The 14,010-nt window shown below is 40.8% G+C and overlaps 1 protein-coding gene and 1 pseudogene across 2 annotated transcripts in view; both read right to left on the reverse strand.

The window, feature by feature from the left end:
• Positions 1-14,010, reverse strand: part of FAF1 (Fas associated factor 1) — a 354,542-nt gene that overhangs the window by 329,951 nt on the left and 10,581 nt on the right. The window lies entirely within an intron of this gene.
• Positions 3,311-7,353, reverse strand: LOC307103248 (ribonuclease H2 subunit C-like; annotated as a pseudogene). The gene has a single exon. The product of its transcript is annotated as a ribonuclease H2 subunit C-like (transcript).

A 14,010-nucleotide genomic window follows, 5' to 3' on the forward strand; every position in this document is an offset into this window, starting at 1 on the left:
CCTACCTAATAAAATGGTAATATGAAAATTACCATCACTCCGCTACGCCCACGATTGGGCCAGCGGGAGGCGCAGGGGGCGGGACTCGGGTTGGCCGGGGTAGCCGATTGGGTCAGCGTCTGCACCATGGCTGTGCTGCGGAACAGAAGGGGCCTCTGGGGCAGCGAGCTCACGTCCCGCCACGGACCATCAAAAGCGGGGGAGCTGGGTGCCTGTCTGCTCTGGCACCAGCGGACAGGCAACCAGCTCCCCCACGATCGAAAGCGAAAGCGTGTAGGGGACCCTACACGTGCATGATTCAATCATGCACTGGGCCTCTAGTCAACTATAAAAGCATTATTATATTTAGCTGTTTACATGTGCTTCTACTTCCTCACTTGACTGTAAATATCATAAATGAAGAGACCACTGAATACCACAGTCATATAATCCTGACGCACAGCAGATTGCTTGACACATAGTAGATAACTCAATGAATACTTGTTGAAAGAATGAATGACTAGGTAAGTTTTATACAAATACAGTTCTTACACTGTTCATGAGTTTTAGACATATTAATTCATAATCCTCTTATCATACTTACAAGATAAAGTATCACTTATGAGGAAACTTAAGCTTAGAGATTAAGAAGCATGTCCAAGTTGCTCAGCTACTTGGTGGCAGAATCAGAATTTTAATCTAGAACCAGAACATCAAAGTGCTCAATCATCTATACTAATAAAAGGTAATATGTTAATTAGACCAGACATCCTTCCTGACAAAGCCAGGGGATATGGCCCTACCACAAACTACCCCCAGCCCCTCGCCCTTTTCCACCTTTAAGGCTTAAAATTCCTCATGTATGAAGCCCTTGAAAAACTGTTGTTCCTTTTCTGGTTCTCTTACGATTTTCTGTCTGAAATATCACTTTGCATTTAATTCAATTCTGTCTTATACTATTACTAGTGGCCCAGTGCACAAAATCCGTGCACATGGGGTTGGGGGGTTGTCCCTCAGCCTGGCCTGCACCCTCTCCAAGCTTGGATCCCTCTCGCAATCCAGGACCACTGGCTCCTAACCGCTCACCTGCCTGCCTGCCTGATCGCCCCTAACCACTCTGCCTGCCGATCTGCTCGCCCCCAACTGCCCCTACCTGCCAGCCTGCTCGCCCACCCCCCCGAGCCTGCTTGCCCCCAACTGCCCTCCCCTGATGGCCTGATCGCCCCTAACCACCTCTGCCTCGGCCCTGCCACCATGGCTTTGTCCGGAAGGTCTCCCAGAAGGTCTCCCGGTCTAATTAGCATATTACCCTTTTATTAGTATAGATTTGCCTCATAATACTATTCATGAAATTTTGGGAGCCAATTTTCTGCCAAGTAACATTTAATAAAATTTAGGTATCTACAGGTTAGAAAGCTAAAACCCTTAGTAGAAAGACTCTAAAGAAAGTAGCATAGTTTTTGGCAGTCTTACAAGATAAAAATTAAGACTCCAGGAGCAGCAATGGGTCAAGATCTCATTTAATATACCAGGCTCAAAGGTAAAATAAAAAAGCAAGACACAGAATGGGAGACATATTCATAATACATACTAGTAGCCCATTTGCAGGAAGAATCCTGCAAGCGGCCGCTGCTGCCGCCGCCATTTCGACCTCCGCGCCTGCATCCGCGCGCCACTGCCACCGCCCCGCCCCGCCCCGCCCCACCCTGCTCCGCCCCACCCGGGCTTTCCCTCTGGCAACCACCTTGCTTTCCGCTTTTCCTCCCTCTTCCTTCTAAGTTGTCTTCAGTCTTCACTCCTCCCTCCCTCAGTGTATGCAAATTAACCGCCATCTTTGTTGGGTAATTTGCATACTCGCCCTGATTGGCTGGTGGGTGTGGCTTTGGCTGGTGGGTGTGGCTTGGGTGTAGCGAAGGTGCAGTCAATTTGCATATTACTATTTTATTAGGTAGGATATCTAATGACCCTCAAAAGCATTTGGTTGAAAGAAATCTGACTTAAAACATTGCATGATTTATTACTTCATTTATATGAAGTCCAATAACAGGCAAAACTAACCTAAGTGGTATAAATCAGGTTTTCTATGAGGCCTGGGGATTCTTGCCTCATGGGAGACCTTGAGGAAACCTTTCTGGAACAATGAAAATGTTCTATACTCTTATTGGAGTAATGGAATATTACTCAGCAATTTTAAAAAGTACAGATGTACTCATATATGGGTAAAGTGCAAAAGCATTATGTTGAAGGAAAGAAGCAAAATGCAAAAGACTGCATGCTGTATGACTTCATTTATATGAAGTTCAATAAAGGCAAAACTAATTTACTGTGCTAGAAATCAAAACAGTGGTTTCCTATGAGGCATGGAGACTGACTGGAATAGAATCTGAGGAAATCTTCCTATAACAATGGAAATATTCTATATCTTTATTACAGTGATAATTATAGGAGTATATACAACTATCCACATTAAGATAAGTGCATTTCACTGAATGTGAATTTCACATAAAATTTTTGTAGTTATAAACAACAAAATAAATGAGCTTTTACTTATCAAAAGAAAAAAGCAGAGTAATAAAATTTGGTACAATTTACTAGTATATCTTTTAATAACAAAACTAAAGAACAGATTCAATATAAGAGCTTACAATCTTCTTTATATCCACAAGAGGGAGCAAACATTTAAAACATCTTTATGGCCCTAACTGGTTTGGCTTAGTGGATAGAGTGTCAGCCTACGAACTCAAGGGTCCCAGGTTCGATTCCAGTCAAGAGCATGTACCTTGGTTGTGGGCACATACCCAGTAGAAAGTGTGCAGGAGGCAGCTGATCGATGTTTCTCTCTCATCGATGTTTCTACCTCTCTATCCCTCTCCCTTCCTCTCTGTAAAAAATTAATAAAATATATTTTAAAAATAAAACATCTTTATGGGAATGTCTTTAAATACGTTTTTACAGATGACTTTTAGGTGACAATAATTGGAAAAAATTATAATACAACAATTACCAAAAAATATTTAACTGAGTGCCTACCATGTGCCAGACAATGCCTGGAAATACTATGGGTAAAAGAAAAAGCTCCTGCTCTTAAGCATCACAATACTTAAGGCAACTATATATCCAGAGAGTTGTAAAATTCTTTAATGAGCACAAAAAATCATACTTGGCTTTTTTATAGCATTACTGTAAACTATATATATATATATATATATATATATATATATATATATATATATATATAACATATATATGTATATGTGTATATATATTTTTTATTTTTACTTTTTTTATATAGTTTATATATATGCCTTAATATGCAAAGTGTCCCCTCAGGAGTTTGACCGACCGGGAGTTCAACTGCTCGCTATGACATGCGCTGACCACCAGGGGGCAGCGCAGAACAAAGGAAGGCCTCGGCTGGCAGCTGGCAACTGCTAGGGACCCGTGCACAAATTTCATGCACTGGGCCTCTAGTAATTTATAAGCATTCAGTCTGATCAGAAACTACAAATATGAAGAAAAAGACTAAACAAATATCAGTAACTTATAGTCTATAACTCTAAGAGGCAAATAACATGCATTACACAAATTATATAAAGAATTCACAGTATGCTTTGATGCCAATATCTTTTTTCCAACTGGATGCTAATTATCTAAGCCACTTCATCTCTTTCAATTTAGCTTAATCAAAATGTAAGCAAATTAACATTGACTTAGGGGAATTTGGGGGCTATAGTTAAAGTATTTCAGGAGAGAAGCATCTTTGAAATGTACTGATGAATAGTAAAATCATAATGTCAACACTGAAATTTTTCAATCAGCCTATTAATAACATTTGAATATAGCTATTCTTATATGACTTAAAGAGGAATGAATTTTAAAAGGGCATGATGATAGGTAGGTGACCTTAGGATAGCTCTTCCAATTAGGTGTATTGGTACAAGACATAGGACACAGTACTTTTCAGGAAGGTTTGTTGGCAGGAAACAATGTACAGTGGGGGGAAAAAATCAAGTCTGAATCAAAGCAGAACTGATTTCAAATCCATGCTTGGCCACTTACCAGCCCAGTGACCTTAGGAAAGTTATTAACCTCATTGTATGAGTATTTTCAGCCATATAATGGGAATAACATACTGCAAGGCTATTATAAGGATCGATAATAATGCAAATAAAGTGCCTAGCATATGAGCTCAATCATTAATTGCTAGTTATAGATATGAAAACAAAAGACCACATACATGACTTACCCAGGTTTAGAAAGTAGAAAAACAGTGGGCCAGAATGTCTTTATTTCTAGTAGTACTCTTTATCTTAAAGCCTACTTGGTCTGTTATTAATTAATCATACTAGCTTTGTTATGACTGGTGTCTACATGGTATATCTTTCTTCATCCTTCCATTTCTAACCTAACTGGATCTTTATATTTCAAATGAGTCCCTCTTGTAAACAATATAAATCAGTTTTTATTTTTTATCTAATCTGACAGTCTCTATGTTTTTGATTACTGTTTAGTCTATTTACATTTAACATAACTATTGATATGACTGAGTTTAAGTCTATCATCTTTTGTGTTTATAATCTGTCCCAATTGTTTTCCTTCAGTTTTGTTTTTTCCTTATCTGCAGTCTCTAAGATTGAGCCTATTTTTAGCATTCCATTTTATCTGTCTATTGGCTTTTTAACTATATATAGTTCTTCTATTTATTACTGATTATTCTATAAATTATGACATGCATCCATAACTTATTAGTCTATCTTGAGTTAATATTACATCCCATATAATGTAAGAGCCTTAAAAGAGAGTCCATTTGTCTTTTCTTTCAGCTACTACTTTCACATATTTTACTTCTACATAAAATATAAAACTCTACTATGAATTGCTATTATTTTTGTTAGTCAATTTTTTTAATTATGAAGAAATATAATTTTTTACATTTACCCACATATATGCCATTTTCAGTGCACTTTACTTCTTCCAAAGATCCACATTTCCATCTGGTATCGTTTCTCTTCAGCCTAAAGAACTCCCACTAGCATTTCTTTTTTTCGTCTATATTATATTCTAAAAGTTTTATAGTTTCAGATTCTACATTTAAGGTTTAGGTCAAAACTAAATCTGTATTAGTTTATTCCTATGATTTCCTTCTTTTTCCCACCAGCATTTCTTACAATGTTCAGGTCTGTTGGCAACAAATTCTCTCAGATTTCATTTTCTCAAAATGTCTTCACTTTCACTTTTGAAGGATAATTTTGCTAGGTACAAAATTCTAGTTTAATAAATTTTTTCTTTCCACACTTAAAGATCATTCCATTGTCCCCTATATTCCATTGTTTCTGATGAGAAGTTAAGTACAATTCTTGTCATTTTTCTTCTCATGGAATACCTTCTTTTCCTCTAGATATTTTTAAGACTTTTATCTTTGGTTTTCAGCACTTTGAAATGTGCCTATCTGCAGCTTTCCTGTATTAATCCTACTTGGTGTTTACTGAACTTCTTGATCTATAAATTTATCTCTTGTACCAAGAACCTACAAAGGTACTGAAAAATCTTGCCAATTAAATCTGCACCCAACTGGACATCTCTGGAGATAAATAGGAAGAATGCTAGGAGCACTGCAAAAGAGGAGAAAAATAGAAAAATTAAGGTAATTATATACCTACTAGAGGCCCATGTATGAAATTCTGCACTGGGGGGGAGGGTTGGTAGAGGGGGGGCGGGTCCCCTCAGCCCAGCCTGCACCCTCTCACAGTCCGGGACACCTTGGGGGATGTCCGCCTGCTAGCTGGGGATCAGGCCTAAGCCGGCAGTCAGATATCCCTCTCACAGTCCAAGGCTCTTACAGTCCAGGACCCCTTGCTCCTTACTGCCCATCTGCAGCAGAGGCAAGAGAGGCTCCCACCACCGCTGCTATGCTCACCAGCCGTGAGCCCGGCTTCTGACTGAGCGGGGGAGCGCACAGACCCCTGGTGGTCAGTGCACATCATAGCAACCAGTCGTTCCGCCTTTCAGTAGATTTGCATATTAAGGTCTTATTATATAGTATTACTTTGCATATTTTTAGAACAAATTCTTAAGAGATACTGACCTATTAATCCTTAGAAAGGGAAGTGTGTGATTATGAATAAATAAAGCCACAGCAAATTTTGATCATTTGACTTACATATCAGGAACATAACACATATTTCCTAAATCTGGATTTTAATAAGGCAACTGACAAAATTTCTCTGATTTATTCTTAAAAACATAGTAGTAAAGATGAATGCTACTAGCCATATTGTATCTTTGGGGCATGGATACCTTCATCTAATTTCAATTTAATTTGCTTCCGTTCAATAAATAATGGTAGCCTGACATTTGGCAGGCACTGTGTTAGGCACTAGCAATACAGAAATAATTACAACATAATCCCAAATACTCAGAGTGTTAACTAACAAACTGGTGTTTATTTACATACTAGAGGCCCAGTGCATGATTGAATCATGCACGTGTAGGGTCCCCTACACGCTTTCGCTTTTCACGGTGGAGCTGGGTGCCTGTCCACTCGTGCACCAGGCCTTTCAGAAGCCTCCGGCTCGGTGGAGGCTTCTGAAAGGCCTGGTGCCGGAGCAGACAGGCACCCAGGTCCCCCACTTTTGTTTTTTTTGTTTTTGTTTTTGTTTTTGCTGTGAAAGAGCTCATTTATTGGGGTGGTGGACTCAGTGGATCCAAAGTGGAGAGCTGGTGAAGGGATCGGTAGCTTCCAGTTTCAAGCGCTGGTTCTCAGTCCTGCAGCACCTGTTTATGGATTGCTTCGGCGAGGCTGGGCCAGGTCAGGGCCGCATGCACTTTGGCATCCGGGCCAGGGATGCTCTCCAGGCCCCACAGGGTGAAGCGGCTGAAACTGGCGGAGGCACGAATAAAGCGGTCGAAGTCCCACTCCAGCGCCTCCGGGGGTTCCACCAGCTCCTGCTCCTCCTTGTCGGATCCCGCTGAAAAATCCTGCTTCCCCACCGACTTCTCTTCCATCACCATCACATATCACAGCAGACCAGGTGGCACCTCCACCTCCTCGCCCCTCAGACTGCGGCCCCGAAACGACACTTCGAGTCTATCGGGACCCTGACGGATGGCCGGGGTGAAAAAGCGCCCCACAGGGGCGGGCCGGTTAACCCGGACTTCACAGGGCAGGAGGTGCAGCGTGTGCGCAGAGTGACGGGGCGTAGGTGGATGCGGTGCTTCTCCATGTCTTCCTCGTCGCTGCTCTCCATCCTCTGCCGGGTTTCCGTGGTTTCCGTGGCTCGCTGACTGAGGCCAGAGCTCACTCCCCCACTTTTGATGATCCGCGGCCGCTGAGGGGGTCTCCCCTGCTGTTGAGAGGCGCAGGGGGTGGGACCCCCTCAGCAGCCCGGATCTGGCCGTTGAGAGGCACAGGGGGCGGGAGTCCCGCCTCCTGTGCCTCTCAACAGCAGCGTAGCCCCCGCTCAGTGGCAGCGGATCCGTGCCTCTCAATGGCCGGATAGGCCACCCTGAGTCCCGCCCCCTAGCCTCCGCCGCCCAATCGTGGGCGTAGCGGAGTGATGGTAATTTACATGGTACGCTATTATTAGATAGGATGGAAATGACACAACTAATCTCACTTATATTCTGACTAGAAGCCCGGTGCACGAAATTCGTGCACGGCGGGGGGTTGTCCCTCAGCCCAGCCTGTACCCTCTCCAATCTGAGACTCCTGGAGGGATGTGCAACTGCCCGTTTAGGCCCGATCCTGGTGGGATCGGGCCTAAACGGGCAGTCAGACATCCCTCTCACAATCCAGGACTGCTGGCTCCCAACTGCTTGCCTGCCTGCCTTCCTGATTGCCCCTAACCGCCTCTGCCTGCCAGCCTAATCACCCCCTAACCACTCCGCTGCCAGCCTGGTTGATGCTTAACTGCTCCCCTGCCAGCCTGTTTGCCCCCAACTTCCCTCCTCTGCCAGCCTGGTCACCCCTAACTGCCCTCTCCTGCAGGGTTGATCGCCCCCAACTGCCCTCCCTTGCAAGCCTGGTCCCTCTCAACTGCCCTCCCTTGCAGGCCGGGTGCCTCCCAACTTCCCTCTCCTGCTAGCCATCTTGTAGTGGCCATCTTGTGTCCACATGGGGACAGGATCTTTGACCACATGGGGGCAGCTATATTGTGTGTTGCAGTGATGATCAATCTGTATATTACTCTTTTATTAGATAGGATAGAGGCCTGGTACAGGGGTGGGGGCCAGCTGGTTTGCCCTGAAGGGTGTCCCGGATCAGGGTGGGGTTCCCTTGGGGCGTGGGGTGGCCTGAGCGAGGGGCCTGGCAACCCAAGGGGAGGCCCTGGTATCTGGAATTTATTTTCCTTCTACAATTGAAACTTTGTAGCCTGGAGCAGAGCCAAGCCTGGGGCTCCCTCTGAGGCCCGAAGCCATTTGTGTTGGGGTTATAATTGAAACTTTGTTGCCTTAAGCGGGTGGGCCCAGCCAGGGTGTGCGGAAAGCTTTGCTTCCCTTGTTGCCGGCGGCAACCCTGGCCTGCTCTCTCAAGCTCCATTCTGCCGCCATTTGTTTGAATTTGTTTACCTTCTATAATTGAAACTTTGTAGCTTGAGTGGAGGCTTAGGCCTGCAACAGCTATGGAAAGCTTGGCTTGCTCTGTTACCTGGGAAACCTTGCTCTCTGTGGCTGTAGCCATCTTGGATTGGGGTTAATTTGCATACTCACCCTGATTGGCTGGTGGGCGTGGCTTATGTAGCGGAGTGATGGTTAATTTGCATATTACCGTTTTATTAGAGAGGATGACAAAAATCAGGATTCAAAAACTAATCATATCCTTCTCATCTTCATCTTATTTCAACAAGCTCAAAACTATCTAGTTTAGTTCATCTTAATATTCAATGAGAACACACTATGTGCCAGGAGCATGCTTAGGCATTAGGAATACTAAAATGAATAATATATAGTTCTTAACTATAAGGAACTCACAAATTAGTAAGAAAGACAAGTAAACAAATATTTACAAAGTAATGTGATAGGTACAATGACTTATCCTATACTAGAGCCCCGGTGCACAGATTCGTGCTCTAGTGGGGGTCCCTTGGCCTGGTCTGCGCCCTCTCACAATCCGGGACCCCTCCGGGGATGTCGGAGAGCCAGTTTCGGCCCGATCCCCGCAGGCCAAGGGACCCCACTGGTGCACAAATCCGTGCACCAGGCCTCTAGTATGCATATAAGACCTTTGGTTAATCTCTTCCTGCCCTCCACCCTCCCCGCTTCCCTCTGAGATTCATCAGTCTGTTCTATGTTTCCATGCCTGTGTGTTGAGCATCTGTCCCCTGGTGGTCATTGCGTGTCATAGCTGTCAGCCAGTCGGCCAGTCCCTTAGGCTTTTATATACACTGAGTGGCCAGATTATTATGATCTCTGAATGCATAATAATCTGGCCACTCAGTGTATTTGTATCTCAAATGGGTACCAAAAGTATTCTAGACTTCTGCTGGAGATCAACCACCTATTTGCTCTGAGCTTTCTATCAGCCAGTGCAAAGGGGAAAACTGATCAGGTGCACAATTTATAATATCTTTGATATCAAATAAATGACATACTCAAAAGAAGTATATTGAGTGGCCAGATTATTATGCGTTCAGAGATCATAATAATCTGGCCACTCAGTGTATATAGATAATAAGAGAGAAATATGCTAATTATCTGCTACACCGTGAGGCATAACAACCGACCACTTAATGACCGGATCACGGATCTGCAGGAGGGTGGGGCAGCGAACTACAAGCGGGAGGTGGAGAGCTACAAGCCATGAGGGAGGGCGGGGGGAGCTACAGGAGGGCGGGGCAGCAGATGGAGAGCTACAGGAGGGCGGCAGCAACCTACTGGCGTACAGATTCATGCGCAGGGCTACTAGTGTATGCATAAGAATTATAAATACAAAGGAGAAAGTGTCATGGAAGCCTTCATGGGAAATAATCCCTATGCTGAGTCTTAAGGGATAAAAAGAAAACTGAGAGGCAGGCAATGGAAGAACTGGCAAAGGCAAAGAGACATGAAATGATATAACTTCAAGAAAATTAGAAGCATCCAAGTATCACTATAGAACAAGAAAAGTAAAGTATAGGCTACATAAGGCCAAATAAGGAAAAGTACAGGCTCCATAAGGCCAAACACAAAGAGTTTTGTTAGCCATGCCAATGAACTTGACCACCATCCTATATGAGCAATTCAATATGGGGTTCAAGAGAAGTTAGAAATAAGACTGCTGATTTGGGAGTCAATAGCACATATAAAAGACAGCTAAAATTTTTTAAAAGGTGATTATCCAAAGAGAACATATGTAATGGGATAAGGTGGAAAGAAAAAGTGGAACAAGGACAGACCCTTAAGGTACATTAACACTTAGGAGAAATATGGGGAGAAAGGAGGGAAATAATGAAGCACTCATAATAGGACATAGGGATCAATGAAGGGTATTTTAAATTGAGAGAATCTTGGTAAGGTTTTAAATTGGAAATAGGTTGAGATGAGGGAGCTAATAGAAAAGTAAATGCAGAAGCCAAAGAAAATGTAAAGAAAATTTGGTGCAAATTCCTAGACAGATGATTAAGAACAGGTAGGAGTATGAAAGTTAATAAAGATAAATATAAAGTACTCCACTTAGCTTGAGAAATTAAAATGATTAAATGTAAGGTGAGGGAGACATGCCTTACCTGCTCATATAGCATTTTAAGTTTCTACCCATTAAACATGTATCAAAATTGCAAGGTGACTGCATTAATAGTAATAGAATGCAAAAAATTAGCGGAGAGGCTATTCTACCCTACTCCAAACTTCCTTTGAAATATTGTATTTACTACCCAGCTTCTCCTTTGTAGTGTACCATTAAGAAATAAATACATCCAGTCTGGGCACATCACATGCCCAGGATGCAGGTTCGGTCCTTGGTCAGGGTACATATGGGAGGCAACCAATCGATGCTTCTCTCTCACATCAATGTCTCTCTCTCTCTCTCTCCCTCCCTCTCTGTCTCCCTCTCCCTTCCTTTCTCTAAAATCAATAAAACTTTTAAAATAATTAAATAATATTTAACCATTTTTTAAAAGATGTAAACACATCCAGAGGAAAGCAAGCAAGCAATAAAAGTGGTGGAAAGAACTGGAAATTAGGGCAAGATAAGAGTTCATGGTAGACATAGTTGCCTTTGTGTGGTGCCAAACAAAATTCTATATAGGTCTACAGTAAATCAGTAAGTTACAAAGAGGTAAATTTTCATTAGCTATATTAGCTGCCTTATGAAGTAGTGATCTCCCAATTACCTAGTATAATGCCTGTCACAAAGCAGGTATTAATAAATTTCTGTAAACTGAAAATATGAATGAAGACAGTGTCAGGTAATATATTTCCCTGTATTCTTCACATCTTCACATCACAATACATGTGAAGTCACTCAATTATCTGTTGAACCAATGAAGGGCTGGTATACTCTCAGTACATTTTTACAGATATAAGCAGTCAGAATTAAAGACGCTGTTCATTTATCAAGCATTATTATTAATACTACCAAAACTCCATGATATTCCCATCCCTGTTTTCACACTTATCTAACCACAATACCAGCCAGAAAAGAGGTATTTCTGAGTAAATGTCTTGCTGGGCAAGCTCAGACCATCCTACCCGAGATTACTAAAGCAATTGTGGAAAAGCAATCTAGATCAGTGATTCTACAGTTTCATACTTTCCCCATGGGTAACAAACAGCTGTTACTGTGAAATGTGCCCTGGCCAGCAGGGAGCTCCTTCATGAAGAGCTATCTTCATGAAGGTCTCCTAAAAACTCAGCAGGATTGCATATGGAACTGAGTTCTAGGGCCAGCTATATGTGTCACCACTGCCCTTTTCATCAAAGGATGTCTCTGTATCCATATTAAGTCAGGATACTTTCAGGATCCATCCCCTGGAAATGCCAAGGCTCTGACATAATCTCACACAATCATACAAACACACACACGCACACACTCAGGATGCATATCTTTAATCTTTTTCTTTATCCTCACCCAAGGAAGTTTTTATTGATTTTGAGAGAGAGAAAGGAAGGTGGGAGAGAGAGAGAAACATCAACGTAAGAGAGAAACATCAATGTGAGAAACATACTGACCAGGGATCAAACCCACAACGCAGCTATGTGCCCTGACTGGGAATCGAACCCACAACTTTTTGGTGTACAGGGTAACACTCCAGAGCACATAGATTTTTTTTTAAGGTAAGAAATTAAAATCCTCTAGGAGACATGGCAGGAGAGAATGTGGCTATTTCTTTGCATAGTAATATTTTTACCTTAGCAAATTGTTACTCCTGCATTATAGGTAAAATTGATGATTTAATGAATTCTTTAATCTTAAAAATAAAAATATACTTCATTTTTGTATAATTCACATTTTAACTTTGCATACTCTTCATGCACATTTAAGTGGAAATACTAATAACCTGGGCAATATTTCTCCTAAAACAAAGTCATATTTAAACATTACCAACAAATGCTGCTCTACTGGGACAATAAAGGCAGAATAAAAGTAAAATATCATTGTAAAAACAGATTACAACAATACATACAGAAAATGACATATCATCTAACTGGACTTTCTTTTTGCTTAATACATCTTTTGTACCTTTTTAGATTTCTGATATTGTTCCAATATTGGTTTTAAAAAAAGGTATTAACACCTCTTTGCCAAAATAATACATCTTCAGTTATTCAAATTTAGCACATGAAGTTAATTCTTTACAAATTCCTACCTATTAGCTGAGTTACAAAATTGATTAATTTTAGGAAAAATATTCTAAGACTACAGCTAAAGTTTTATTATAAATGCTAAAATTTAACTTGTAAGCTACCTTACATTTTTCAGTGACAATAAATAAAGACAAAAAATTACCAAATATTTTGGTAAAAAGCTATGATTATGTAACATTACTATAATTGCTGTTATTACTTCCTTGTAATAATCTCATCACTCCTCTAATCCTATAGTCCATTAGGACATGAAGATATTATACTAAAGGTTACAATTTCCCCTAAGTCATTTTTGTTTGGGCAGAACATTTTTTTTACTTCTTATTATGGAAATTTTCAAGCATATACAAGAGTAGAGATAATAATAAAATGAACAAAAGATGGGGGGGAGGAAAAGATGAAAATTAAATGTAAAAAAAAAAAAAATATATATATATATATATATATATATATATAGTAAAATAAACAACCAAGAACACAATATACCTAATTACCAAGTTATAGCCAATCTTGTTTCATTCCCCCATCCCCAAATCCCTCCCCAGATTGTTCTGAAGTAAATTTCAGACATCCTATCATTTCATTCATAAATATTTCAGTATATATCTCTAAAAGGATTCCATTTTTAAAAACATAAAGCAATACGTTATCACACTTAAAAAACATGATTACTTAATTTCATTAAAAATTCAGTCAGCTTTGGCAAAATATTCCTTACTATATCATCCCAAAGTACTCACTAATGTTTTCTTCTAAAATACAATGTAGTTTAAAACAAAGTCCATGTGCATCAAAAGTTGGGGCCAGCCAGCCTGCCTTAGGTGGAATCAATTCTATTATTTTGCTATAACACCATTACTTTTGTTTCAAGTCCCACTACTAGGACCTTAGTAATATACCCAAAACTGACAGTATTCCCAGAGAAATGATACAAAATTACTTAGCATAAATATAGATTTATAATAATAAAGTACTTTATTGATACTGATAAATATAAACGTGAATTTAAAAAATACCAGTGACAAAACAATGAATTACTAAATAATCCCAATAGCAATCATTGCCACATACAGCTTCAATTCGCCAATAAATCCCAGTTTTTTCTTCTTTTGATCCCTCTATTAGCCTTAGTAAATCCAAGGGTATCAGAAAAACTTCATTGTTCTTTCATGTTTCACAAAGCTACAACAGGATGAATGAATAAAATTTAAAAAACTGGGTGCAACTTCGATTTGAAAGCCAATCTTG

The sequence above is a fragment of the Cnephaeus nilssonii genome (assembly GCF_951640355.1).
Source record: "Cnephaeus nilssonii genome assembly, chromosome: 7".
In the NCBI taxonomy this organism is placed as follows: Eukaryota; Metazoa; Chordata; class Mammalia; order Chiroptera; family Vespertilionidae; genus Cnephaeus; species Cnephaeus nilssonii.